The sequence below is a fragment of the Cydia splendana genome, chromosome 10 (genome assembly GCF_910591565.1).
Source record: "Cydia splendana chromosome 10, ilCydSple1.2, whole genome shotgun sequence".
Classification (NCBI taxonomy): Eukaryota; Metazoa; Arthropoda; class Insecta; order Lepidoptera; family Tortricidae; genus Cydia; species Cydia splendana.
This window is the reverse complement of record NC_085969.1, coordinates 622,795-650,738: the sequence shown is the minus strand read 5'-3', so window position 1 is coordinate 650,738 and position 27,944 is coordinate 622,795. Positions and strand designations below refer to the sequence as shown.

The following is a 27,944-nucleotide window of genomic DNA, read 5'->3' as shown; positions in this document are numbered from 1 at the left end:
CTTTTCTCGCTCATTGTGTGCATTTCTAATAGCAAAGTACCTACGCTTCTTCGAGGCGCCGAAATGAACATTATTTTTTCACTATAAAAGGATTACAAGAAAGAAACCTGCACTTTCATTTGTACCTGAACATATTTCTAAGATGTCGCACCTCACTCATGTGTACAAAGGGTCCAAGAGGCTTCTAACTGAGACCTTAAACGGGACCTTACGTGAGTAGGGTCGACAGGCACAGGTGAATGGTTTATTTTTGGACCTCATGGTGATACTGATAGCATTTTTGACGCATACATGACAGCAATGTCTTTTGTATGATATAGGAGGCAAACGAGCGGACGAATCGCCTGATGGTAAGCAAATATCGTCGCCCATGGACACCTGCAACACGAGGAGGGTTGCAAGTGCGTTGCCGGCCTTTAAGATGGGAGTACGCTCTTTCAATAAAGTTTTGATAATCTGGAGACGGGAGTAAAACCAAGGTATAGCCCTAGAATGATAGTGATTTACTAAAAATCATAATTTACTCTCAATATATACTACATACTAATCTCGTAGAGTATTAATTACCAACCATTGATAAAAACTGGACGTATAACTAAACATATTTACTTATTTACATAAATCGCCAAGAAGCATTTTGCAAATGCAAGTTTGATTTATGCTGAAAGTGGCTAAACGTCGAGCTGGCTACGAAGCTACGTAGCTAGTGTAGCTATGTAGCTAGTGTAGCTATGTGACTATGTAGCTAGTGTAGCTATGTAGCTAGAGGGGTGCTCGAAGCGATAAGTTGCAACCACCGGATCCAGCATTGCAGGCTGCTAACTTCTTGAGGGATGGGAAAATATCGAATCGATATCGATAAATGTGCCACTTTAGAAAAATGTAGGTACCTATGTATAGTTAGCTGTCAATGAGGCGTGTGTCATAAAGGTTCGGTTAAAAATTAAGTTGATCGGAAACATACTTTGGCTTGAAACCTCATAAATAATGTCTGAAATACCTTTATTGCGTTTACCAACATTAATTGTAAGATTAAAATGTGTCACTAACGATATTGATCCTTTGTTGGTCTTAAATAAATTTAACGTAATTTAATTTATTCTTTTTGGTACTAAAACCTGTGTTCAGACCGTGTCTTTCTTACATGTGTCTCAAATTGCCGTCAATAAATGTACAACAAAGAAAAACTTTAATTTGGTGGTGGTTGTTAAAATTTAAGTTAGTGTTTGATCGAGCTCTCTTTTAAATTTTGTTCACAAATCTAACTAAAATAAACAAACCAGTAAGTATACATATTAATTCATTCATTTCTTTATTTGCATTCATTATATTATATAATAATATATTTTTTTAATGTTCCCATATTTTAAATCAACAACAAAATACCATACAACGTATGCCAACAGAATAATAACAATACAGTATCTCTCCACCTATACAACCTCCGAAATACTTTATTACAGCATTTTAGCTAAATTAAAATGAGCTTCCACGAAATAAGGCGGTTTATAATTAGTTCAGAGAACAAGGAAAATTAGACGAAAACACGAGAGAGGGTTTATGTACACGTAGATGTAGGGTAAATAGATGTACAAACATTAGTCACTTAACAGCTTGTGGTTGTTTTAATATAATTTAAAGCTTTAATTAACGTGTACAGAGTTGGATGTTTTTAATAAGGCGTAGGTATGTAATGCCTTAATAAAGAAGAGTAGGTAATGACATTTATGATTAACGGTAATTAACGTAGAAACTGGAATACATTAGAAGAAGGGTAAAGTCGGGACGACTCAAAAAAAAAATATTTCCGTTTAATTATGATTTCACGCCAATATCACTATCAGACTAAAATATAGTGATTATAGTCATAAGATACTTGCTTTGATATTTTAACTTTAAATATTCCTATCTTAAGCAAACTTTTAGGAGTATGAAGTGACAATGAGAGTTAATTGTGGATTTTGTTACAAAAAAAAGGTTGAATCGTGTATCAATAAAACCTCGACTTTCATAACTTCGTCCCATCACTAGTCGATGACAGCGTAGCACTGGTAAAGTTTCGCAACAAAATTGGCTGCGTCTGCGTGCAGCCAGGCTGACGCCGCTCTGCGAATACATTAGTTTTATCGATAAAGAACTTTCGACGTCACTAATCGACATTACCTATTCCATTTTCTTGAATTAACTTTAACGTAGGAGACATTTGTAACTCATGCTTTGCTACAGATAGATAATAAATGTAGCGAAAATGCTTCGTAGTAGCGTTTAATACGCTGCTAGGAAGCATTTTCGCTACACTTCCAGTGCTTACACTATTTTATGTAGCAATAACTTTTTCATACAAAAACAATTGACAGACGGCCATCAGCCATAGTAAGGGGCCCACTGATTAACAGTCCGCCGGACGGTATCGGCCTGTCAGTTGTTCGGAACTGTCAAAATTTTGTTCTAACTGACAGGCCGATACCGTCCGGCGGACTGTTAATCAGTGGGCCCCTTTAAAGTTTTAAAACTTAGAAAAGCCTGTCCAATGTTAGTCTCATAGGTTTCGTCTATCTATACTCTAAGTATTACGACACACGTACATAACTATTATCGTGCACAGAAAACTTTTACAAAACTCATCAGTTTTTTTGTGATATTCGTCCCTAATAAAGTTCAGAGTTATGTCAAAATCAATTTCCTGCTAGCGTAACGAACAAACTGGAAACATTTCTGACTAAACCGGTCTGAAAAACTCATAAAGCAAAATGAAATCCAATTTTCCTTGAAATTGTGAAAATACTAAGCAGTTCGCTTTGCTATAGGATATTTTGTTTTGTGAATACTTGATTAAAGTACTAAGAATTTTGATGCGATGTGACTGACAATGTTGACTTGTGAAAGAGCTTGAGGCCTATTTACAGAATATTCATAGAAATTATCTTAGGAGATTAATAAGTATTTATTAACAACTATTGGATTTTGCAGATTTTGCACACAACCAAGAAATATAATAGTAAATGTTCGAATATGATGGATTAAAATAATTTCCTCATTAACTGCCATTATGTTGCACACAGCTGTACTTCGAAACTACAACTTCAATAGGAGGTACCTACGCAAACCCTTGAGACCTTGTTTACGATCCCAAACCGATTGGAAGGAGCCGTGATATCACGTACCCTTAATCGATGATTAGGGGTCAATTGGTCTGCTATTAACGTCGTCTGTAGCAGAACTATTTTGCTAAAACGGTGGCACACGAGCGTACGACCTAATGGTGAGAGGATCTCAGGGTTCAAGTCTACATAAAATGAAGTAATATATCCATACAATGCAATGCAATTGCATACTTGGACTGACAATTACCCAGTTCTCTGAAATCATATGAACAGCGGAGATTTGTTCCACAGTAACCATTTTAAGAATAATACCCTAAGCTCCCTAAGACATTCCAAAGAACTATCTAAGAATTCTAAGACATCTAAGTTCAAAAGAACCAATGTGTTTGAATCCCGGCAAAAAAAAAAATTTTTACGACGAGCACAGATATTTGTTTATGAATCACTAAAGTCTATTATGTTCTAAATTAATTTTAGTTATGTGTTATTTATGTATTAATTGTGCTAATATTACATTTCTTATTCTTATTGTATAAAAAAAATAAACTGTATATAAAACAATTCCATATAAAAGATAGGCTGATGAAGTGTCGAAAGCCTTTTTTAATTCTCTCCAAATTGAGTGTCTGTGCGTGCAAAATGGCCCGCCGGCGAGATGAGGCAAACACATTGTATGAGATAAGAGGCACGCTCACGGCGAAAGGAGGGTAAAGGGTAGGTTTGCTAAAACTGGCACATTTAAACAAATATTTTGAAACTCTGCTGAACGGATTTTTTTTATTTTATAGTAGGTATTAAACTACAGTCTAGCCTCTAAGTCGTTAATAATCACGATCCCTATTCACCCTCTTCGGGGTTTAATTAAAAAAAATCTCAGCAGCTCTATAACATTTAAAGGGTTGTTTGGATGTTTACGGAAGTTTTTGGAAGTTAAGTTTAAGGAAAATTACAAATACAGCTGTAAAAAAGTAATGAAATAAATGCATTTGTATTTGTAAATATTGAGCCAGCTATCGTCGTCCTTATATTTTAACCTCTGTGACAAATTGATAATGCAATTTTGTTTTATTATCAAAGGTTCAAGCCTCAAATTTGGCTGTGGCATGTGCACCGGATGGAACCCTCTAGAATACCTCGACGTGTCTTGCTTGGTGCAGTTGCGTATGCTAAAAGGAACGTTGGAAGACCGATGCTGCGCTTTAAAGACTGTGTTAAGCGAAACATGTCTGCATTTGAAATCGACCACCATGCTTGGGAAGCCTTAGCTGAAGACCGTGATGGATGGCGCAAGCATGTTATGGAGGGGAGAAGGCTATGCGACCAAGCCTGGTCTAATGCTTTAGATAGCAGAAGGTGTCGCAGAAAGCAAACCGGGACTGGAACCTCAGGTGGCATGAGCTTTCTCTGCCATAAATGTGGGAGGTCGTGCCGCTCACGCATCGGCCTTCACAGTCACCAAACCCGTTGTCTAAACAGCAATACATAAATCATCTGCAATAGACGGAAATGCCTGTGATGATGAAGCCTCAAAAGGTAAACACAGTTAACAACAACAACATAGCACTACCCACAGAAACTATGTTGCTTTATAATCACCTTAAACTCATGTTTAGACACAAACTAGAAACTATGTCCTTTGACGAAAGTTGACCCAAATTGGGGGGATACTTGCCACGTGTGATATTACGGCAAACAATAGTATGTTTGTGGCCATACTATAGATCATACTCACTAGATTTAGCATTGCAAACAACTGATCCCACGCATTGTCATCTATACCTATGATAAAGCATTAACGCAATCGTTCATTTTAATTACGTCCATGCTTAAGGTCGTGTAAATTACAAACATAAACAATAATTCAGTCTTAGGACGCCCAGATAGTTTTTGTTTTGTGTTTAGTATTCATTTTAGTCTGATACGGTAGGTACCAGAAGTTTTGTAGTAGGTAAGTGAGTTGTTAAACATCAACTTTCGACAACCAGATTTAATAATTAATTATTTCATCTTCTGCATAGTTATCAAAATTACGTTCAAGCTGCTGGCCTATTATAAATATCTGGGAGACCGAGCTTTGCTCGGAAAACATATAAAAACTCAAAAATGCGCATTTTCCCAGAGATACGACCTAGCTAGATCGATTTTTCGCCCCCGAAAAGCCCCGTATAGCAAATTTCATCTAAATCGTTAGAGCCGTTTCCGAGATCCCACAAATATATATATATATATATATATATACTTACAAGAATTGCTCGTTTAAAGGTACGATAAGATTCAGCTGATCATTAGGGAACAACCGCATGTGGACACAGGAGCAAGTTTGCCAAATTGCGTTGAACCGGTCCCTAATAAATTGTATACTAACAGTAAGATTTTAACTAGCCACCGTTAAACCTTAAGTCTTTGTAATAAGGTTCAGGATTGTCAGGTAACTTTGTGGACAGTATCCTTTGTAAATATTGTTTGAATAGTTTGTGTAGTTGCGTTTAATTCCAGCTATTCCCTCTGGGTCTACCGTTTGTACAGTTAGCAAAAGTTCATAAATGCGGGCGAGGTAATAATCAGAGCACAACTACGTTTTTTGGTGTGGAAAACGACGTCTTAGGTCCTGTTTACATATTGATTATGCTTAGTGTAAATCCATACATTGACTACTTGCGTTTGGTAACAAATGTAGGTATCAACTTACACTAAGCACTAATCAGTACTTAGAATGATAAATACTTAGTGTAAACAAGACTTTAGCGCTCGGCTAATAGAGAAATAAGCGAGAGAGTGTCAAATATAAAAGTCATATTTTCATAGAATTTTGACACTAATGATGACATTGCCACACTTATGCAACAAAGTTTCTGTTACTTACCTACCTACTTACTTCTTCAATGCTAAAATACACGACAGGGACTATATCTAACCCTTATAAGAAGACATTTAATAATGGGCACCGTTTCTCAGCGCGAGTTATCTGAGACACGAGCCTGACAAAGCAGGGCCTGCATACTCCATGTCGCACAGTATTACGGAACATTAGATATAGTGGAAGAGTAAGGTATACATGTATACAGAGTGAGGGCGAATAAACCGACAAATATTATAACCACGTGTACTTGATGCTTTATATGGCTGGAGTTGTAATTGCGGCTCTTCAAGACCACCACCACTCAGGGCTTAGACAACTCAAATCAAGTTACTTAATGGCCCTTTGAGATTCCTACAACTGACGATATCTACTGCGGTTAGTTCTTCTCTTCAAACGTTTGCCAACCTTGTATTGTATCATAAATATCATAATAAAAGGGGAAATTTAGATATTGTTTATTTTAACTAGTCACAAAATCTCTAAATAAGATCATCCAAATTAAGGATGACTCACGCTAAGACCGGGCCGCGCCCACGCCGAGGCGTTCTACATGTTATTTTCTATGACGGCTGATAGGTGACCACGTGGTGCTTTCCATAGAAAACCAAGCGCCGGAAGCTCCGGCCCGGCTACCATTTTGCTAAAACATAAAGTGACACTAAAGCGAACACATCTGCTGTATGCCAAAACTACTGAATGGAAACCAAAACGTAACGATAAACCTCGACGAAGATGGTCGTTAGATTATGACGTTTTCCAAAAAAATTGTCTAATATTGCCATGGACAAAGATGGAAAAAAAGTGAACGATGCCTTTGCTTAATGTGAGATAACATCCAGGCAAATAAAATAAATCCTATAATAACAAAAATCAGCTTATCCGGATTCACCCTGTATTACCTGAGACTGACAAAGTGAATCCAGCGTACTTGCGCAGTCCACGTAGCACAAAATGACCTAGGAATTTCTTCATCATTTGCACAGGTTTGCTACGATGAGGACTGAGGAATTTTTAATTATCTAAGTAAGTATTCTAAGAGAAAAGTTATTTGATAAACACTTTGTGAGATTGCATTGCGGGTTAAAACTTTACCGATACTTAATTATAGATTTCAGCCTCGTCAGACGGACGTGAGCTTGCCACCAAACCAAGCCAAGTTTGGTAGATTGTCTACGTGAGTGATCTATTTGTAACATTTAAATGTCTGAGCTTCACAGAAATTAAAATTAAGCGGAACATAAGGTAAACGTACTGGTGCTCGACGCGGTCCCAGTACATGTCATCTTGAAACTTAAGTCATTGTCAATAGAGGTGACAGCAAGGTGTCATCTATTGGGCATTAGCATGTCGAGCACTAGTACGCTTATCTTACCTAAATTTTCGCCTGATTTCAGCCAATCCCGACCTTCTGGTAACTATTGCAAACAAGAATGAAACAAAACTACTAATTTCCACGTTAAAGTTAACCGAACGCAAACCGATACCCAGAGCTAGCCATCAAAGCTTTCATAGACTAGGAGCTAGCTGTGAAAGCTGCTGTGCAAGTATCATCGAACTTATATAGTATGAGTCTGACAAACCAATCTGTCAGTAAAAAAGGACGTGAGATTCAAATATTATTCGGGAGACCGAACCTTAGTGGGGACATTTTCAAATTTGCCGCCTTTTACTAATAGAAAAATTAGCTTGGCAGATCAAAATACATACATTATTTTCTTAATTTAACGCTTTATCGGTTGCATTCTAAAGAACTCACAGGTTTTATGAAAGCAATTTCAAAATGAGCCTTTACCGCTATAATTATGTATACCTATATCGTGTTCTGGGTTCTAGCAGAATTATCAGTGCTTCACCCGAAAGAGTGGAGCGTATCCCTGCTTAAGCTCTTTTGTTTTTCTACAACGCATACAAGACGCCTTTTTAGAGCACCGTACAAAACTTTGTTCACGGTGCTCTTATGGGATCACTTCGGTCTTGCAAATCGGTTAAATGCGTTTTTCTCAAAGACCGTTTGATGTAGGTACCTACAATTTGGAATAGTTATGGCAAATACCATCACTAACACTGTGAATAAGTCAAAACTGCTTATTTCTGATTTTAGGGGGAAATTTAGGGGGTTGAGAGGGGTAGCCTGAATTTTTTTTATTTGTAAGAATCGTGTGGGGTACCATTAGAAAGCTTGCAAAAAATTGAGTCGATGGATTGATTTTGACTTCATTTTAGAGTGCAATAGTTTCGATAAAAAATGCATTTAAAGTTGCAAGTTTTCATACAAAAATTTTCACCTCTGTCCTGGCGATTTTCGCGAAAACTATAGCTAACAGGCAGCTGACCAGTCAATACCCAACTTAAAGAAGCATGGAGACGGCGGGAAAATTATCAGCTTAACTTTATCTTTATTAGTTTTTCAACTGCAGCCTGATCTTTGGTTGCTTAGGGCTAGCTAACTGATGCTTACACTGGTCATTTCATATTAGGAAGTAGTTTTAGCGAGAAAGATCCTTAGTTAAAACTTTGGCATTGAAATTTATGACTTATGTCTTTGATACAAAGTTTAATTCTGCTTGCTTATTTTTGTGGGATATTAATTTTTTACTGAATAGCCTACTATAAGTATGAGAGAGATCTACAAAATACAACCTTATTATATTGCAAATAAGTTTAAATTTCGAACGGGCTTTCCAACCAATTGACTATCTCAATGTGCTCAGTAAGAATCATATTTATTATTGCAGTTTCTCTGAAAAAAATCAAATTAAGAATTCCGTTCTTCACTGTCGTTGTGTTTTTTTTTTTCACAATAGAGCACATAGAGTTAGTAAGGCGTATAGAGAAAGGGATCGGTGCTCTGGACACCGTAGTCTTGACTTCGTGCTTGGCCAATTATTTAATTTATTATTTGTGTATTGCGTCAAACGAATAAATGGTATACCTATCTATCTTTCTATACCACTAGCTATACCTATCTACCTTTCTATAACACTAGCTCGCTAAAACTGCATCGTCTCTCGGTCTACAAAATAGCCGTACGTAAAAGTTATCGTTTGCGTATCCGGCAAGCGTGAAATTAATTTTCGGGCACAATGGACTATACCGATCCCGTTCGTGTGTTAGTATGGCTCGATCAAATGCAGCGTTGTTAGTAAAGTCAACTAAGCTGGAAAACTAAACCCCTTGTTTTTTCATTATGTGCATGAAATACATATAGACAGATATAAAATGTTCGATAAAATTATTTGAATAAATATATATTCTGAAACAATCCTACAAGAATCGAATTTGAGTTGTGGGTAACTTAAAAACCGGCCAAGTGCGAGTCGGACTCGCGCACGAAGGGTTCCGTACTATTACGCAAAAACGACAATAAAATCCCGTTTGTTGTATGGGAGCCCCACTTAAATATTTATTTTATTTTGTAGTTAGTATTTGTTGTTAAAGCGGCAACAGAAATACATCATCATCTGTGAAAATTTCAACTTTTAGCTATCACGGTTCTCGAGTTATTATAGCCTGGTGACAGACAGACGGACGGATGGAAGGACGGGCGGACAGACGGACAGCAGAGTCTTAGTAATCTTCTTTAATATCCTATGTCCCCTAAATGGGGCAGAGGGCATCCACAGTGCTACGCCATCCCGTTCGGTCTTGAGCTACGCGCTTCATTTCGCTCCACGTCTTGCCAATGGTCGCCGCCTCTGCGATGATTGAGTCTTAGTAATAGGGTCCCGTTTTTACCCTTTGGGTACGGAACCCTAAAAACTTGGGCAGTGAGTTCATTCCACAGCCGAAGCATTTACAGAAGAAAATTCGTCTGAAATTGAACAGAAAGTGAACATTATAGGTGCAATAGTTGTAACATCTATAAAAGATGATCACGCCTCATAGGTATCCTACCGTAATCACATTGTCTCCAACGTTCCGCAATGCCTAAGCGAACCCAGTCACGTGCTGGACTCGATAAAGTAACAATAACAAGACCTAACAAGAGTAATAAGTAAGGACGGTTTTACTCGGTCTGGGAATTATTCCAATAACTTACTCGGTAACGGTGCATGAGTCGAAATTTCACGGTTTAGATATTATCTAATCACAGTTACGTTGGGATAACTTCGAAGGCGGGGTAATTTTGAAAATGATTATGATTATGTGTATTTTCGCTGGCCTCGGGCGAGGAAGTTCCTTGTTAAAATTCTATTCACTGTTCCCTGCCTTGCACTGTTGCCTGTGTGTGTATGCCTTAATTTGTCTAACCAATCTATCATCTTAGTACAACATGGCTGGAAAGCAATAAAAGAAAACGTTAGAGAGATCACGTTACTTTGGCGCCTAGAATAAAACTCGTGCGATCTTGGAGCAATGGGAATTCAGTTGGGATGGGGTCTAGAATGTTAAGTAATATGACTGAAATGTCATAGGATTGTTAGGAACCTATTGTTGAATAGTGGACAGCGCGGGTCAGTGGCTACTTCGTCTAGACCCTTAAGGAACATGTCCTACGTGACCCATATTTCACATTTTTTTATTTTAATTGGCCACCATCCGCACAAAACTACACAAACTAACTTTGCAATATTTTACGTTTAAATTCCTAGTGGTCCAGTAAAAGTAAATTGGAATTGTAAGTTATCTTAATTATCTTTGGTCATGGGCGGGTTCGACCCGATCTGACAGTAATCGGGTTTATAGTGCGGTGCCTGATTTATGATTATTAGGTTATACAGGATGAATGGAAAATGGACAGAGAAGGGATATCAGAAACAATAAGTGATAGGTTTTGTTCTTAGAACAAATGATCTTCATTTTGGGGATTAATAATTTAAAATGTTTTTATTTCGTAGATCAGTTATGAAACAAAATTTGACGAATCCTAGCAGTATATAGAAATGGATTAACTTTTTAACAATTTATTACAAATAATCATTTTATTAATGATTAGGCTAAAAAACCCTAAATTCCTTGAACATTAAGTCCATAGACCGTACGACGTAGACGACCAAATACAAACTTATATGTATAAAAACATACTTAGTTTATATATATCAGAAAACATCATTAGTATTTTCCCTAAAAGTCTTGATCTAAGATTTCTAACATTATTGTAGCCATCCACTTTAGCCAAGTGCTTACATTGTTAGAAACAAAGCTAATAAAATTTGTACAATCTCTCTAGAGAGCTACAAAACTTTGCAACGTGTCCAGTCCAATAAAGGTTACGTTCAGATTGCGACTGCAGAAGCTTTACTGCAGCGTTGCTGATGCAGCGTCATATGTCACTGTCAATTTCCTTACATGTATGCATTTCGTTGCTGTCGCTGCCGCATTGCTGTCGCGACTTAAAACATTTTATCTACACACATATCATAAACTCTCTATGACGCCTTCAAAATCCGTAAATAATGGCCCACATTACGATAAACTGTTTTGTTACAGCAAATTTCTTATCTGTGAAAATGTGGTAATAGCTTCATTACTATATCAAAATCGATTTGGTAATGCATTCAAATTTCGAACGTCTCTGAAAAAAAAAAAGCAATTTGATTTGACCCCTATTCTAATATCAGTCGAGATGACGTTTTATTCGAAATCAAATGACAATTGCATACAATATTGCTTCAATATTGACAAATCCCGCATGTATAAGTATCGGACGATATGGTAATCGACCCCAACTCTAGTTTGTCTCTGAATTAAAAAAAAACGTGCGGATGCGTGACACGCGTGAAAAAAGTTTTCTTATGCCGCCATTTGACGTACAGTTTATATTTTAATTAATTTGTAAGTAAAAAATAATATGTTTTGTTGTTTTTAAAGTAACTATAACAAAAGTTTCGTAAAATGTGCGATAAAGATATTTCGGAGACGCCAGCTCATATCCGCGAGTTCCGCCAGAGAGGAAAGTGCCTCAATGTCGGCTGTAATATGAGGTTAGTGAATATATCATAGAAAGTTTATAATATGTGTGTAGATAAAGCAGTGTATGTAACTGTACATAATTAGGCATTAAAACACTCGTGTGATACTATTATGAAACTCATTTCATTCGTTTCATAAGCACACTCGTATTTTAATGCCTTTCATTACGTAGCAGTCACATAAACTACTATACAATCACGTCACTCAACAGGGAGTTAAACGGTGACGTCACTCGTTTCCCGTTGCTGTAATGCTACATTAGCAATGCCACAATCAGTACGTAACCTTAATTGCGCAGTATATTACTAAAATCTCAAGATATAAAGCCAACTTAATGCACTGCAGTGATTCACCCACATTTTGGTAATCTACTATTAAAAAGCTTAACTTTCCTAAGAATTCAAACGCAATATGTTGATTTAAACTAACACGATTTTCACTCATAAATTTTCATCATTGTCAATAGAGGTGACAGCAGGGTGTCATCTATTGGGCATTAGCATGTCGAGCACTAGTACCACCGCCTTACGGGTTTTACGATTCACTATAGCATTGTTGCTTGGCATACACCCAACACTCAAAACATCAGATAATTTGTGACTGCATGTTCAAGGTAAATCTTCGCTCTCGCTCGGTCAATGTAAAAAAACGATCGAAGGTTGTATACATATAATAGTGAAGCTTTCAGTGTGCGAGGCATAAATAATGGAGATACAGCAATAAGAGGAGCCTGGCGTAAAGCCAGAGCGGGTTCCGAGTGGGATTGAGGCACAGTACAGCCTGTTTAGTATGCAAATAGACGGGCGGTTATCCTTCATATTTGGGTATACGTGGCGGCTCTAACAGAAGTTAAGTCTTAAATTTTGGATGAGAGCCAATAAAGTTCGCTTTTAAGTTTTGTAATTGACGTGGGTTTGACGATGATACATCGAGTAGGTAAGATTTGACAAAACCTAAAATCGATTAACCACTAATAGATTAAATACAAAAATTCAAAATTCTAAATATATTTATTTCATAACTTGATGTTACAGAGGAGCAGTACAGTGATCCCCACACTAGGCTTAGCCTGTGATAATAATACCATACCATAAATAATACCTACGTTTGTAAAAGAACCATAGTACAACGCTCCAAAAATATAGCAACACTACCTTATTGTCCGTGTCTTAGAGGAGTATAACTTTAGAACGTTAGGATGTAAAAATGTTTGTGAATTCGACTGTACTAAATTTACATTGCACAATGAAATCAAAAACAATAACTAAATCATATACTTACCTTAAAAATCTAGTAGTGTTTTTATCGAAAAGCATTTAATACATTTATTCATCAACATACTAACCAACCTTAATTATAATTACCTCAGTGTAATTACACACTGAACAATAATAATCTCCATGTGAATCGCGCGTGTTTAAACAACATGAATAGGTTATTCATCTTCCTCGTATGTGGTTTTGGTAATTAACTTGGGAGCTTCTGTAAGCGGATTCGTGGCTCATGTAAAAAGCAAATAGACATGTTTGTTTATAAATTATAACATAATGCCATATTATATTTTTACAAGTTTTTATTTAACTCGCATTGTTTGTATGTATGTTCGAGTCAAATTAGACCCATCACGTTATTCGATTGAGCTGAAAGTTAACGTACATATGTAAGTTGGGTGACAATGCAATATTATGGTACCGTCGAGCTGATCTGATGATGGATGGTGATAAGTATTAGTTGCCTGTTGAAACACAGGCATCTGCGATAAAAGCTTGTAACAAAAATATGGTTGTCTGTAAAGTCGGCTTACGGACGATAATTTTGCGTGATAACGTCATAAGAAAACATTACCATTACATTACGTAACGTTACCATGGAGATTTGTCCACAACGTTACCATGGTTATCCGTCCACAACGTGACACTTTTTCGTGCATGTTACCGGTGTTCATCGATTTATAAGACGTTATCACGTCAAAATATTTTTATTGTCAAAAAACTTATTTATTGCACATGACATGTATGGATTGTATGGTTGCTGCCAGCGTATTCGTAGCAAGACTCCACTTACGTGCATTTACTGGCTATTGGATGATATTAGATTTATTTTACCTTCAGCCAGGAGGTGATAGATTCGGTTATCCACTTACCTGAAAAATAAGTAAACAACATTAAAATACACAACAACATTAAATTGTAGTATTAGCACAGAATAAATAATAGGAAATAGTCAAATTAAAGCCTTCAGGTTTACCAAACATAGGTACCAAAGGGCAGATAAAACTCCAATTTATAAAGAATAAATGTCTTAATTTAAGTAATATATTTTTTGTAAATTTATTTGTAAACGACTGTTTGTTTCCTAAGTAAATAAATAATAAAAAAGTGCATCTGTCTTTTAACAGCAGTGTAGATACTGAAGGTTTTAAGAATTGGCTATTTGCTGTTTAAATGTACTGGTGCAATCTTACAGGTTTCATTTCGTAGCAATTTTCTGCGAACTCTGCTCAGTTCAGTCTCAATAGCTCAATCTACTTGGATGTTGTTTTACTTTCGTAGCGTGTATTACCTGTGTATGTTGCTTTTACAAGCTTTCATTAAGCTGCACTAGTTGCCATGTTAAATTAGTTTGTTTAGTTTTAAACTTTAAACTTGTAATTTAAAAGGATTCGCGAATTTATTGTGGTAGGATTTATTTTAAAATTTTCTTTGGTTTCGGAAAAGTAAATTTGGCTATGATGGGGGATGCCGTTGTTTCAAAATACTCTAGTTGTCGTTGCTACATAGGTATAACGAAAACTAATACATAGATATTTGTTCCTCTAATGTGCGTGCCAAGTTTCATGTTATTTTAACAAGTCATTTTAAAATCAAATTTCTTGGGTCTCTTAAGGATGATTCTAGGCGTCTGATACTTCGTTTTCTAATACTAAGTGGACCCGGACCGTTCCAGCGTGAGTCATCCTTTAAGTTCCTCTAGTCTATCTTCGTTTAATCCATACTGAGCGCGCCCTGTAGAAAGTATAGAATTTCCACAGACGTTTAAACCGCTCTTTTTCAGGATCCAGTCCATTGTATGTTATCGTTTGTTGGCTTCGAGCCAGGCCCACTAATTGCCTAATGGCGGTGTCTGGTACCGAAACTGTGCAGGACATCGTTGGATCTTATGCCATTGTTATAAGGTCCACGAATGGTTACTTAACTGTGTCCGGTACTGATGCAAAGTATAGGGGACAATACGGTTTACAGGGTGTAAACAAGATGGTGAACCTGTGAGTTCTATTATTTCTTAATGCAAATCGTTTTGGGGTTAAACGTAGTTTCAAAATGAATACAAATTAATTAAATAGAGTTAGGCCAAGGCTAAATCTGCATGGCATTTGTAATGACAAATTGAGGCAATGTCAAATTTGTATGAAAATATGACGTTGATAATGACACTCCTACACTTTCTTCTGTTCAAATCGGTGCAAAAGTTAGCTTAGATGGATTCTAGTACATAGGTATATTTTTTGTACACCAAGATAACAAAGTTGGTCGTGGTTGGTGGTTGGACTTGTCCTGAAATAAATGTTATTCATTCATTTATTTTCGCTACAAGTGCTGCATTTGAGTTTTGAGTCCTAAACGAGTCTAGGGAGTAGCGAGGGATTCAAACGCAAATAACTTTGGTCTTATCTCTTGTGTGGTTTTGGTACACACATAATTTTCGCCTTTGCAGGAAGAATACTAATACAATATGAAGGGAATTAAATCACCAACATAATCTGAGAATATTCAAATGAGACAAGTAAGTACTAAGGGTCTCTATTGTTTCCCATAAAAAATAAGGCATAATGTATTGTTTGTCCGCATTTTCGTTACTCATAATTTGTTTGGTTTTGAAACGCTTTTCAGGATTGCCATAAAACAAACCTAACCTAACCTATATATAGGATAACCCTACGAAAATAATGAAAAGTTAACGGTTTCAGTTTTAGGACTAATGAATAGGTACTAATGATAGTATGACAAATAATACATTATAACTTAAAACAAAGGGGATCTAAGTACGTATGACAAATAATACATTATAACTTAAAACAAAGGGAGCCCAAGTACTAATCGTGAGAAAAATCGATTTTGCTGTGAACGCTAAAAGAGGCATGTTGCTAATATATTTTGAAGCGCTACGTGACATGTTGTCACTTGAGAGATGTGTGAAGACGCCCCGAATTTAAGCTTAATGAAATTCCTGTTTCTTCCAGCATGTGTTTAGATAGCTACTCGTAGGTATTATACCGATGACATAGCACCTACAAATAACTTCAGATTGTGTCCGAAAGTTTTGCCATTTATTTCAGACAACATATCGAATTTATAAAATAAAAAACTCTACAATAGTAAATTCACAAAAATTGTCACAAAGGTAGACCTACCCTAGGTCACTATCTCCTACGACTGATACGACTGAGACACGTCATAAGTTGAAATCCCTCAAATGATCTAGGATTATTTTAGGGCGTGCCAAAACTTTTAGACATATAAATACTTATACATACAAATTCTCCGCTCATTTGGTTTTCCCCGTGTTTTTGATTCAAAGTTTGCGTTTTCAAAACGCTACTCCCGCTTTTTTTACAGCTATTTAATGTTTAGGACATTAAAGACCCAGCCACCCAGAAGTTAAGTACAAGGAGACAAAAATGAAGCAATCCCAACCACCTAGTGGTTGAGATTGAGGTTCCAATAATTCCACTTGGTTCCACATTTTCACCCGCCTAGTACTTGGCTGGCGTCGTGCCAACTGAGTAATTAGCCGCTACTGCTGGTGGCGTCAGTAAATACTAAATAACAACACGCCCCTTAGGCTGCGCTTCCACCAAAGATGTGCGAGGATGCGTAGTGGGTTTTGTTTGTTAATAACCAATAGTATCACTTCATTCTGAGCGAGGATAGGTGAATGAAATGATTCTTTTGGTTAATATGCTATATATATTGAAGAAGAACGGTGAGCGCGTGTGACAGCCTACTGGTTTTAGCACCTTCTACGGTGCGCGACGCGTAGGAATAAATCCAAGGTCGCGCGGAGACTTCCATAGGCCTGATATTACCTATATAACTCAGTTGATAGTTTAAATCCTTGTTCCCGCCTCGTGGCATCGTGCCAACCCAGTAATTAACCGCTACTGCTGGTGGCGTCAGTAAACACTAAATAACAACACGCCCCTTAAGCATGACCGCCTCTTATAGAAACGGATTGTAAATCCATTGCCAGAACCAAACAACTGATTTATTTAAATAGCTACAGACATAGAGGTTAGGCAGGTTTCTGGAGGTATGAAAAACCGGCCAAGTGCGAGTCAGACTCGCGCACGAAGGGTTTCGTACCAATACGCAAAAAACGGCAAATCACGTCACGTTTGTTGTATGGGAGCCCCACTTAAATATTTATTTTATTCTGTTTTTAGTATTTGTTGTTATAGCGGCAACAGAAATACGTCATCGGTGAAAATTTCAACTGTCTAGCTATCACGGTTCATGAGATACAGCCTGGTGACCGACAAACGGAAAGTGGAGTCTTAGTAATAGGGTCCCGTTTGTACTCTTTGGGTACGGAACCCTTTTTAATACTTTAGTTATTTATTTGCATCACCAACGTTACGCCTCTTTTTATAACGATAAAATAAATATATAAGTAAACGTTATAGCAATGAGTGCAATTTCCTCAGTCGGACCCACACTCTATCTCCAGCATCGCCGCCATAATTAACGAAATTATCCCGAGTCCCTCGCGGCTAAATCAAAGGCTAATTATTATTAATGGGTGGAAACAATTGCACGAATAATAATGTCTTCTGTTATTTCTGCTGGAAATAAAACGTACTTATAATTTACTACGTGAGAGTGTTTTCAATGTAGGCGCCAAAAAGATTTTAGCATTAATATTCATAAATACAGAGAAATAATTGCTCGCATACGACTTTCATTTCATTTCATCCAATCAGTGTGAGCGATCTTCAAGTAGGTCGTATCAAAATGAGATCAAAATCGTACCAGGTTCTTAAATTAAAATCGGGCTCCAGGTTGAAATTTTAATAAAAGTTCACAGCTTTAGAGACTAAACTATAGAACCACTAGTTTTGTAATCTTTTAAGTGTTTCATAACACTGTTTACATCGGGAGGCTTACAGTTCTTAGTGTGGTAACACTGGTGTAATGTCATTGGAGAGTTGCCAACATCCGAGACTTGAGGGCGGTCAGCGACTATTCATAAAGCTTGTAGGTAATCGAGTAAAAGCTGGTACCGGACCTGATTCTGTATTCCGTAATATGTAAAAAAATAAAAATGCATTATTTTTAGATACCATTATAATAGCTATAAAACGAAAAAAGTAAAAATAAAACATCAACTTGTAAATATTTATAAAACAATCCGTCAACCGTCACAATGACATCCGAAGTTTTAGCAAACTAGAGTCGGACCGAGTTAGCTTCGCATGGCATTTGTAAATTGTGGCAATTTCATCATTAATGTCAAAATATAATGAAAATATGACATTTACAATAACATTCCCTCACTTTGTTATATTCAAATCGGTGCAAAGTTAACATAGATGGACTCCATGACTGATAGCAAGTCAGACCTTACTGGCGCAGTCTGTAGGCTTCATCAACAGCTACACGTCGCGGACAAGCTTTGGTTATCGTTTTTCTGTTGGCACCCCTGCTACGGTGTCTGGTTTAAATTACTTTTGAAATTCGAACTGCCTCATATTTGCAGATTTGCAACGGACTTTTTTTTATATACATATATAGTCATGTTTGTAACTAATTTTTTTAAAGAGTTTCTAAATGTAGTTGAATGTTTTGTTCTGTATACAGACTTGGCTACAAAATATAATATATACAATGAATAAATACACCTATCATTACCCGTCCTGTCAAAAAAGATCCTGTAACTTAGAATTGGAACAGTCGCGTGAACAGTCAAACGATCATAAATATTATTATTAAAAAATACAATTTCCCTCTTAAAATAATATAACAGATTTTTCTGAAAAACTGTTATAAATGCGAATTAATAACTAAAAGTTATAGTATACTAAATATCATCTCGAATCGACAATATCTTCAAAAGAACAAGGGTAACAAATTTATTACACTAATAATATAGATCACAATCACCAAAAGAAATAGCCCTAGCCATTTATTGGGCACAGATAACACTTAAATCGGACATATTTAACCTGCGGCAATCCCATAATAAATATCCGCTTACAATCAATTCTGGAACCAATCAGAGCATGATCCGACCTGTAATGTCAGACGCACATTTAGTGTTGCCAGGTCTAATAAAAAAAATGCTAAAAATAAGTATCTACACCGTGTTTTTATTGAATTCCGTTAACTTCGGGGTATGGTTAAGTACGTTTAAGAGAACTAAATGGCATAGTTAATTTTCAAAACAAAATATTTTATTGCTTTTTTTTATAAAAAAAAATTAAGTTTAAAAAGTAATTAAATGTAGCATATAGCGTTGTTGTAACACGGGCATTACATTTAACTCAACCAAACAATTGAAATCTGTGACATATCAATGTTATTTCGAACATCGATCGACCGAGATTGTACTTAAGTTTAGTAGCAAATGTATGAACTCATTCTAAACACTAATCAATATGTAAACCGGCCCTAGGCTAGGCAAGTGGCACGCTTGTAGAGGCCTTATAGGAAAAAATAAATTATTATTTATCTTCGAAATTAAGTTAATTAGGTGTCTTTGAGAAAGTTACTTGATTTAAGGTCAGGAATGCACCCTTGAAATTAACGGAAATAAAAAAAACACGCTGTATAGAAGATCCAATTTACAGAATGTCTATGCTGTTCTTTAGTGTCCAATAGATTTTCTTGCGGAAAATTGACTGCGTATTTTTAGGAGAAAGACAGAACTGACAACTCCGCAGAAGCAAGCATTTGCGGTTCAAAACCAGGCTCCATAAACTCTAAAATATTGAAGTGTGTATAATAATGAGTAATAATAGTGCTAGTACTGCTAGTTAAGATTACTCATTTCATTTTTACACCGCATAAAGTGCGCGCAAAAATGTCAATAATCAGTGATTTGTCTATGTATTATTATAGAATACAATTAATAAATCATACAAAAAAAAGTGATTTCAATATGCTTGACAAATCGATTTTTTTTAGATTTTATTATGATGTACATTAGAAAAAGACCGTATTCTCCACATATCTCCTCCATTGCAATTTCGAAAACACAAAATCTGTAAAACTAAACATTTTCCAATACATCTGGCAACCCTGCACCCAGTTATCAAATGTCTGGGATTATTCCTGTAGGCTTTCAGGACGAATGACTTCTTCTTTAAAACCAAAGAGGACCAATTCTTCCACTACCCAACCCCTATTTAAGACCTTATTGGATTCGCTTTAAGGTTGAAATTGATCAGAATTTAATAGGGTATTTTGTAACGTTTTAGGTGGGGATATGGGGGAAGGTAAAACAGGAATGTCTTCTTTTATTGGGAAAGTGATTGCGTCGAAGTACCTAATGCCGTTTTTACTACTTAGGCTCAACAGGTAAAAACTAGGGTGATGTATGTTTACGAGGGGTTCCTTGTGAATCTTGTGATATAGGCGCAGTCGTTTACTTTCCATTTGTGAGAAAAAGGATTTGTTTTGGATGCCGGAAACCGGAATTGTTTTGTAAAATATTTAAGCCATCATTTTTTTTTTACTTTTCTTTTCTTTTTACTTTTCGACAAAATATTAATGACAAACCAGTACTTAGTACTCGTATTCAGATATTGCACTTGTTTAAAACTCTTGTGAATAGCAACGTTGAACACTGAGGTTAGCTTTTTATTTTAATGTTTCATACAAAAAATTTAGTAACTGTTTTAAAGTCTGACCGTTCATTTGTCTGTCTCAGACATAGGCCACTACATAAGTAGTAATTGGCCACTCTTAACAATAAAGCTTCAATTGGCTTGTTTTTTTCTGATTTGTTAGAAGTGTCCAATTAATATGTAGTGGCCAATTACTGTGTAATGGCCAAATACTATCTAGTGGCCAATAATAACCTATAGCAGTCACCCTATCGTTTTTGTAGCGCTGAAAACTTGAGACTTAATTGAAAGCTTGAATTGGAATCAACATTTTGATAGCCTAAAACTCATCACATAGGTGATAAGTGCCTCATTACCATAATCTTACGTAATACAGGGTGGAAATGAAGTTAGGACGCTGAGCCGGGCATTTACAATCACGTCACGCGCGAACGTGAAGTACCTACCTCGTTACTAATATAATTCACAGCTATGTCTCAAGATAGCACCCCTCCAGGTACAGTACATGTGAGTCAAACAGTAAGTAATCCAGTACTTATAAGCAGTTATCAAAAAGTAGTGTGTCTAAGTCTACATAACAATCACGTATATAATTCACTCAGAATTTCTTAAAATTGCACCACTTACAGTAAACATGAGTCAAACAGTAAGACAGGCCCTGTAATCTGTGTATGGCTGTGTCTTCAAAACTATATAGAATTCCTTTACACAAAACTTTTAAGCAACTCTCTAGGAGGGAAACACGTTGACGCACGGAAAACAAGTGTCAACCAAGCAGATAGTGACTTTATTGCGTCAATGTTTACATAATTAATATGATTCACTCAAGATAGCACCTCTCTGAGAACTCTGAGGCATGGTAAATATAACTCGAACATTAACCCCCTTATTCATAAACGCGCTACAAACCTCAATTAGCTAATAATCGTTTTTCCTTATCTGTTATTTTGACATATGTATTTGTAAGAAAGGGATAAAACATAATTTAATTAAATCAGGCCCGTAAAGTTTTATGAATAAGGGGGTAGGACAGCATATCGGCGCTGGCCCAATATTACAGGATTCTATGTTTCACTTTTATCGAACTGAAATTTGAACATTGTCATAGTGACATTAAGTCGAATTTCAACTATCTTGAAAATGTAACATAGAACCCTGTAATATTGGGCCAGCGATATGTTTACATAGGTAACAATAAGTGTCATGCGCCAACTTGGAGTACCTCGTTACTAACATAATTCACTTAGAATATCTCAAGATTGCACCCCTCTGATGCACAGTAGATATGAATCAAACAGTATAACAATTACTGCAGTGTGACTATAGACATCTAGCCAGAGATTAATAATCGTTACGCGACAACAACCCGTGACAAACACGTTTAGAATTTAAAAAGTGATAGATTGATTTTTCATCACAGTGTGTTAGAGAAATTCAATTTAGAATACAACTGACATTTCGAGGGCGACAAACCTTACCTACGCAAACCTTACCTTCAAACCTATGCAATTGTAAAAATCGTGAGAAACTTAAATCTGTATACGATAACTACGATAAGCTTACTGTTTAAAACTGTGCTCTCTGTAAACTTGAGATGAGGAACAATTTAAATATTTATCCAACAAAGTGGAGCTCCGATTACGATTGGATCGTCTTCGTCGCGTTCCGCGTTTACATCAGAATAGAACATAAGGGCTCATTTACATATGCTAAGAATAGCACAGAGATTAACCTCGTAAAGTACAATCTGATTCAATCTATTTATACCCATTTATAAACCAAATAAATTAGCATTTCTTTTGTTTAATTTTTTTTTCTCAAACAAATGCACTAAATCCAAATTTACTATAACAACAAGGTGCAAATAAAAAATAGGAAAATGTTGTATGGTACGGTTGCGGTTCTCTGCTCCTTCAAAACAGCTATTACGAATGTAACGTAACGTTTCGACCTTTGCATGTTTGATCCTCCATTACGTAAAAACGGCTGGACCCCTTATAAGGATCTCCACAAGGATATGACAACGACACAGTTTCTCAGTTGCAATATTTACCTAATCCTAGATGCCATGAGGCCTTCCCTGGCTGCGCCCTCCGGTCCTGTCCCAAACCTTTCTACCCTGACCATCATAATCCTAGCTTTCTGTGACATAATCTCTGTTTACAAACAAACCCTGCTCTTGTCGCCGTCCAAAGATAATAAGGCATCAATCTGTGGGGTCGGCCGGAGGTAAGTAAGCCGGTCTTAAGGAGGGTCAAACTTCTTGGCCACACGTATGTCAGGTTTAAGGTCTGAGAAGATAAGCGATGGGGATAAAGGGTAGAAAATTTGAGATATTTGAGGTTCGTAAACCTGCGTTCCCACAAATAGTGGACACTTGAAGTTTTAACCACATACATTTTACTAAAGACTTTTTCTGTGTCCTTTTTAACAAAATAAATATGTGGTTAATAATTTTACGTTACTCTCTATATAACCGTAAGCTTAAATCTCAAGTCATCATTTCAAACAAAATATTGTCAATGTAAGATCAGAGTAAATATCTATATTTCAGAATGTCACATCGGGTCGCAATTTGAATATTTGACCTATTTTGAAGGTGTTACCGTTATATTGGTATAAGCCCATAAATCTAACCCACGGGACCCCGACATGGAACCCTGTTTCCCGGCAATTTGTCAAATTAATTGTTCCTGCGAAGTTGAGGAGACAAACTGGATATGTTTACATGATTTTGTGTAATATTTAACCTAAGCTCGCAATATCGTCTGCGTTGAATTAGCTAAAATCTTTAAAATCCCATTTCCACCTAGAGTCTGTGCGGAAAGAGAAGAGTCGTAAAATGTATGGGCTCCCTTACATTCCACGACTCTTCTCTTTCTGCACAGACTCTACCTAAATTATAAATAAATTATAGAATTATTAGGATTGTAATACTTCACACCCGATCCTTCCAACGAAGTAAATACCTGCCTACATCCACATTGGTAATCCCAATCTTCCCTCCCTCGTGTACAACTTTTAACTTCGTATTTAATTGAAGCGGGTGCCGCGGTGAAATTTGAATAATTACGCTCCTTAAATCCATTACAGTGGAGCTGTGGGATTTCATGCGATCACGGCTGAATGTTACGGTTTGCAGTCCTTCTTGATGACTTTTAGCTTATTTTATTTTTTTGTAAACAACGTTGCCGCTGTCCGCCGAAACGAACAGAAAAATAGTAAATAACTATACAAACCTCGACCAATAAAATAAGAAAACCTCAGATCTCGTTTGTGTCGACCTCGACTTCTCTTCGGCCGACAATTACATGTGATCTGACACATTTCTTACTGCCCTTTGTCTTAGGTAGGTAGATAATGTACTCTTCAACAAAAAGTTATTAATTCTGGAAGAGTTAAATAATTACGCTCCTCAACCCTATTACTGTGGAGCTGTGGAGATTTCATGCAATCACAACTGAATGTTACGGTTACTTGATTTGATTACTTATTTACTTTTCAGCTTATTTTATTTTGAGGTACGTGTGGTCGAATTCATAAACCACTGTATAAACCAACATTCCTAAAATATATTTTTACGAACTAACGATACGGTGGCTTGTAAAGAAGGTTATCAACTCGACTGTACGACATTATATGTGGAAGAGTTGTTAGTTGTAAAGTCTAAAGTGCCTTACTTGTAAACTACTAAACGTGTGTGAAGTTGATAATTGTTTGTACGGTCAGACTTTAATTGTTGATCCATCTAAGGTTCAAGCTAATTTAGTTGTCAATACTAACGGTAGGATATATCCGATGCAAAGTAAACCCTAAATGGCCTAACAAAGTCAGTGACTGTACCGATCATATACTAAAAACTGTACCTATCATATAATTTTGGCATTTGTGATTTATTAGAAAGAGATAGTTTAACAAAGATTGGTTAAATAACGGGAAAATGTAGTGCTTCGAACACATTTTGATTTATTTATTGATTGATTTTGATTTTCTACATTATGTGGTGCGCTATGGATTTCGATAATTACTATTCGACAATTCATTAACAGCGCCACCTTGTTCCGTTGACAAACTCGGAGATACGATTTTTTCTTTCACTTTTTAGTTTTAAATTAACTTGTTCATTTGTTTGAAATAAAACGACAACTATTTCCTTTCTCTTACAGATGAAATCCTACCCAAAAAGTAAAAGCCAAGTATTCCGAACGAGCTTGAAAGTCAAAGCTTTTTAATCTATCAGCTCCCTCGAGGCTCCCGCAAAGATGTTAAATTCAGGAGCTTTTCATTCGGCCCCGAGAGGCTGAGATTTATACAGTTTATACACCCTGTATATTCTGTATGTTTAAATACGTGTAAGGTGAATTTATTGTTAGGGTTGGAAAAGGTTTTGTGTAAGTAGCTATTTTTCAAGTAAAGTTGACTCAACTGAAAGTTACTTGAAAGTTTATTTATGCCAATGATCAATATATATTTATTCAACAGTTTTTAAATAAAAACCATATGTGTTCATTATATGTTTAGGCGAAATTGGCATAGAAAAAAATAATTCCAAAGGTAGGTCTAAAACAGTTTTGTTTTGTTATTTGTTTGACATATGTGTGTGTCATTATGAAATAATTTCACATACTCATACTGTCATTAATAATATTGCAAATAATCAGTATTTTTTTTAATCCGTAACAGTTTCAGAATAATAAATTAAAATCAAAATTGGACTCCGAGATGCCATCGCCATGTTTCAAAACCCTCACCGCTCTCATGTTTTGCACATCGTTCCGGAAATTTGTCATATTAATTGGCTAAATTCCCCTCATTACGAGGATATTACAGGATCTGAATTTCCCCAACTGGGGCAAACATTAAGTATTTGACCTATATTCTCAAATTTATAACTGTATTAATGCTGTTTAGCAGAACTTTTGGCAAATATTTGAGACACAGCCAATATAAAAACCGTCCCAACTTCACTAAAAACCTTTTCCAAACTTAACCGATACTCTAAAACACTTCCCGCAAAAGTAGTTGATTCAACGCCATTAGTCTCCCTGTACCTTTTACGACCACTTTATTACGCACTCGAGTGTACGGGCTTTTACCACATTTACACACCTTTTACTCGAGGCACCCCATTTGCAGACGTATTCTGAACACGTTCCTATCTTACCTATACGTGTCGTTCAAAATTCAACCCTAATGGTGACGAGTAAGGATGAAACTACAGGTGTATTGTTGAGTGAAATGCGAGCTTGTCACAGTTAGTAATTGCAGAAGAGTAACATCTTATATACTTCTGCTGTCTTGGTGATTTCAAAGTGCAAGCAAGGACTTCTTATGAAAATTCAATGTTAGTAGCGGGAATCTAGGTCTTAGGTACCTGTGTTGTGTACAATAAAGTGATTACTACTACTACTTAGGTATGATTTTGTGGTTTAAATGCCTGATGACATAATGATTATATCCTATTTTATTAGGTACTTTTAATCTGAACGGCTAAGTAGACCGTGTCCTCGCTAGACCAAAGTTGATTGTGGACATTGTATTTTTTTTAAATTTCTTTAGTATGTTTTCCTACTCCGAAGAGTATCTCTGAATACCTACTCCATCTCCATCAAACTTTAGAACCCATACAGCTAAGCAAAAAATGCGTCATTGAGATGGCATTAAGTATCCAGACCTTGAAATGGTCATATCTACAGCATTCAGAACAGTGCAGTGGGTATGGCCTCCATAAGTTTAACTGGCCATCCACAGTTCCATCGTCCACGACGAGTTGCATATAAACTGATACATTTTAAACCTTATTCCGAAGACATAAGATCTACCAATGGTCAGTTCTGTTAGTACATGTACAAGTTATCTGGGGCACACTTTAGAAACTGCGCTGCAACTTTTGTTGCAACGGTTATATGGCGTCCGAGTAACCCTCGGTATAATACAAAGTGATTTTGTTATCTCTGACCATACTCTAAGGGGTGAATAAGGGGTTCTCTCTTCGTAGTTGTTTTCCTCTACAAAGCGGAATAACGCTGGGATCGGCTACGAGCGCTACTAAAACGTTAGCCGTTAATGTGTTAAGAAATAAACTAGAATCCGACTGGATCCGTAGCCAAGCAAAGTTATGATTTATGAACCACATTGTTTATTTTATTATTCTAAACCTAAACAAAGCCCAACAAAGCTTTGAAGATAATTTACCTAAATCCTAAGTCTATTCATTAAACCGAGCACAATATTACTTACACTAAATTACGCTTTCTTTGTATAAGAATAAAGCTTAACGCCAAAAATAGAACAACACAAAGACGCCCCAGAGTACTATCCCTAAATTACGAGCGAACAAGAAATATGCAGAATATTCTCGTAGAAATCAAATTAGAGTACTTTCAGAGGTAACGCCGGGAAAATGAATTTATCCGCTTTCTTCGTGTTTCTATTTAGTTAAGCCTTTTTAAATAAAGGGGTTGGTTAAGAGCGTTTTACCCTTTTGATTATGTTTTGAATTTCAAAGTGATTAAAGTGGATATTTTAAATAGAAATACAAAATCCAAATGACATTGTCTTTTAAATATCTGGCAATGGGAAGGGTTATGATTTTAGATCTGTGTGCAAATTTTTATATTATTGTCGATGGTTTTTCTCGACAGATTTTGATAAAATTTAATTGATAGATAGCTTAAGAGTTCCCTGTTCTGTACAATTGTATACAATAATAAGCGCAATTTCACCGAATGTCCTAAAAATCTGCCGAATTACGAAAACGTAGGTACATAGAATTTTAATGTCATTGGAAAATTACTGCTGCCAGCTTATTCCATTTCTAGACATCTCTTTAGACACCCAAACAGAAGATGCCAAAGACGCCTAGATCTAGATTTAAGGATGTCAAGCCAATTTCGGTAACAAATTCCTACCTGAAATCACCTATTTGCACCACCTGCTTTTTTGGAATTTTTAGTCAGTTCGAGTCCCGGGCGAGGCAAGCGAGTTTTAGAAATTCTTTGAATGCAGTTTTGTTTCTTTTCAAAAATAAAGGAATGTCTCCTTTAAGTAAAATGAGCCAACTTAAGGATTTAAGGTAGTTTCCCTCCAGGGCCCGACTTATTTTTCCACACTGTACCTATATCCCTTTACATACAGTAACTTTGCACCGACAAAATGAAGGGGTGTCATTATAACTACACCTCATAAAACAAAGTCCCCCGCCGCGTCTGTCTATTTTTGT

General features: G+C 36.3%; 1 protein-coding gene and 1 long non-coding RNA gene across 2 annotated transcripts in view; both read right to left on the bottom strand.

Annotated features, from left to right (window-relative positions):
- The window catches only part of LOC134794095 (uncharacterized), a 304,721-nt gene that overhangs the window by 119,957 nt on the left and 156,820 nt on the right, over positions 1-27,944 (bottom strand). The window lies entirely within an intron of this gene.
- Positions 1-27,944, bottom strand: part of LOC134794103 (uncharacterized) — a 207,212-nt gene that overhangs the window by 145,040 nt on the left and 34,228 nt on the right. The gene's annotated exons all lie outside the window — the stretch shown is intronic.